The sequence below is a fragment of the Hipposideros armiger genome, unplaced genomic scaffold, assembly GCF_001890085.2.
Source record: "Hipposideros armiger isolate ML-2016 unplaced genomic scaffold, ASM189008v1 scaffold_818, whole genome shotgun sequence".
Lineage (NCBI taxonomy): Eukaryota > Metazoa > Chordata > Mammalia > Chiroptera > Hipposideridae > Hipposideros > Hipposideros armiger.
Genome location: NW_017732168.1, coordinates 160967 through 164275, shown reverse-complemented (window position 1 = coordinate 164275; position 3309 = coordinate 160967). Strand labels below are relative to the sequence as shown.

The 3309-nt window shown below is 40.2% G+C and overlaps 1 pseudogene; it reads left to right on the top strand.

The window, feature by feature from the left end:
• The first annotated feature begins 2249 nt into the window (after positions 1–2249).
• Positions 2250–2606, top strand: LOC109374374 (60S ribosomal protein L31 pseudogene; annotated as a pseudogene).
• Positions 2607–3309: the final 703 nt, after the last annotated feature.

Genomic DNA, 3309 nt, shown 5'->3' with positions numbered 1-3309 from the left:
AGACACAGGGAGCATGGCCCCTCTTGAATGGAACCAAGAGTGTTTGTTTTAAAAAAAATTGCTGTCTACCGTCATCCTCCATTAAAAAAAAAATATTTTAAATCTTAGGAGAAATAAACCTGTAAGTGGTAAAACTGGGACCTGAATGCAGACAGTCTAGCCCTGGAGTGTGCTTTAGAGCATTCAGCGTCAACTTGATAACTGACAAGTTCAAAAGAGACGAATGGGGATTCCTCTGGAATCTGGGCCATAAATTCACATCTTAGATAGACCATCACAAACTACAGCTGTGGCCAGGTCATTAACCTCAGTTGCTTTCCCAGTGTAATGAAATAATAAAGACACTTTCTCGTGTCCTTCATTGAGTGTTTTGAATCATGAGACTTAATGTTGTTGTTCATAGGCTTGGCAGAGCAACACCAGGACAGGTGTCTTCAAAATAGTGACCCCTGTATGGGTCCCTTGGCCTTGGTGCAAGGGAGGCTGGGAGAACATTGGAACAATAACAACAACAAAAATAGCAAACACTAGAACATCTCAAATTATTATTGATTTTACCTAAAATGATTATAATTAAGTAATTCATATTTCACAGTCTCATCTAGCATTATTATTTTTAAAAATACAGCTTAAAAACATAAGTATACTTTCTTTATCCCAGGATCATTATTATTATTTTTTTAATTGGGGAAAAAAATGGTCATTGGTTACACATTGCTTTCATGCTACAATGGCATAGTTGACTCTTTTAAGGAGGACGCAGCTCACAGTGGCCCATGCAGGGATTGAACTGGCAACCTTGGTGTTATCAGCATGATGCTGTAACCAACTGAGCTAACCAGTTACTCCCTCAGGATCATTATTGAAAGAGGCAGATGTAATTCCTGGTGATAAGGTTTTTAGCCAATTGCCAGCCCAGCCAAAGCTGGTTTTAAAAGTACCACACATACAGACAATGCCCATTTTTTTGTAGCCCCATAGGAAATAACCATCTGATAAAAGGGTTTCTGAGAGTCATAATCCTGTGACCCATGGCCCAGCCAGCACCAATGATCATGTCAGTTCAGTTGGCAGGCTTGATAGATCTGCTTTAACAGCAAGCCAAGTCCCCCTGACATATAGTTTTGGGGGATCTCAAAACACTCTGTCTTATGTACTGGATCTTTTGACGTCCAAACCAATTTTCACAAACTTTGAGCAGCACTCAAAGAATTAGGCTTCCTTTCACCTAGAATAAAGCAAAAAGAAAGAGAAAGAAAGGTCCTTGGGTGTTTTAGATGCAGATGGTCACCTAAAGTAACCCCAGTGTTTCCCATTATGCAACCCTTGATTCCTGGACCAGGGAAATGATGGGCAAGTAGCTAGTGTTCTTTGCTGTAGTTTTGGAGCTTTTCAAGGAACATCTGTAACTCAAGAGGAAGTTTGGGTGCCATATATGCTTGAATGGTTGTTTTGGAGCCTATGACAATCTCATCATACTGCTCATGAGTTGCACCAGAAGACAAAGGCAACACAACCTATGCTATATATATGAGCTGGTCAATCATGACAGTGTTGGGACTCTGGGAGCCTTGTCCATTCATAATTCAGCCTTTGGGAGAAAGTCAGCTACCATTAGCCTGGGAATAGCCATAGTGTCTTCTGAAATGTCTCAGAACTCAACCCAGCTAGACTTTCACAGTTCAGACCCTCAAGCTCCTCAGGTTGTCTTCTATTTCATCTTACAAAGTCCAGTCTTCTTTTTCACCCACTGCAACTCCTGCCAATTCATCTTTCATCCTTCTGACAGAGGGATCTTTCTAAACCACACATTTTATCACTCTGCTGACTTAATGCTATAAAGGGCTCCCCATTGCCTGCAGAGCTGAGCCCAAACTCAAAGTCCTTTTCTCTCCCCCCCATTCTTTATTCTCGCCTCATATCCTCTCATCCTGCCACACTCCCACTGCTAATCCTGAGCTCCACTACCCTAGTAACGACCCACTTTGATCTCATGATGCTTTCATAGCTCCTTGCCATTGTCAAGGCTGTTTTCTCTGCATTTATTTACTTAATCCAGCAAAATACATATTGAATACTTATGATGGGTCAGGCACTGTGAAAGATTGGAATCATTTTTATAGTGATAATCTATATATTTTTCATCATAAATTAAAGTATATATCTAATCCAGGAATCTTATTTAATTTACTCAAATCTATTGGTTTATTAAACATGTTTTACTTCTTTTCCAACTTTGGCCTGGCAGAATGACTCTTGCAAAGAAGGGTGGTTAGAAGGACCGTTCTGCCATCAGTGAGGTAATGACCAGAGAATATACCATCAGCATTCACAAGTGCATCCATGAAGTGGGTTTCAAGAAGCATGCCCTTTGGGCACTCAAAGAGATCTGGAAATTTGCCATAAAGAAGATGGGAACCTCAGATGTGCTCATTAACATCAGACTAAACAAAGCTTTCTGGGCCAAAGGAATAAGGAACGTCCCATACCACATTCAGGTGCAGTTGTCCAGAAAACGTAATGAGAATGAATATTCACCAAATAAGCTCTATGCATTGGTTACCTATGTACCTGTCACCACTATAAAAAAATCTATAAACAGTTAATGTGGATAAGAACTAACTGCTGATTGTCAAATAAAGTTTGTTTGCAATAAAACAGTAAAAAAAAAGTTTTAAACATTTAACATTATTAGACGCCAGGATGCAATCAGCCATAGTCTCTACCCTTAGGACCTCAGAGTCTAGTGTTAAAAGTGGGTAAATGAATTATTAATGTGATAGAGATCTGTATGCACTAGGCATTATGGGAGGAACTGTGGAAAGAAGGTGATACTTGGGGTAAAGGTTGGACCTGGGGTTGAACGAGGAAGGTTGAGAGAATGATAAAATATTGGGTTGTTGGAAAAGTCATGACGCATTTTTGCAACAAAAAAAAACAGAGAAAAAATATGTCATGACTTTTTCTACAACCCTATATTTTCTTCAGTCTCCCTCCCTAAACCTCCTCCTCCTATGTTCACCATCTCAATAAATGGTGTTGCCCTCCACAGAGCTGCAAGCCAGAAACCTGAGAGTATCCTAGACTCCTTTCACTTATTCACATCCAACCCATCACCTACCCCACCTACTTCTCTAACCTCATTTTTATACCATGACCCTTCATTGTCCAGCTACCAGTGACTTCTATGTGTTCATACATGCTGCTCCCTTTATCTTACTATAATTCTATTTTTGATATTTTGAGTTTGAGATGCTTGGGAGCTGCCCAAGGGGTGATGCTCAGTGGCCAGATGGATACATACAGGTC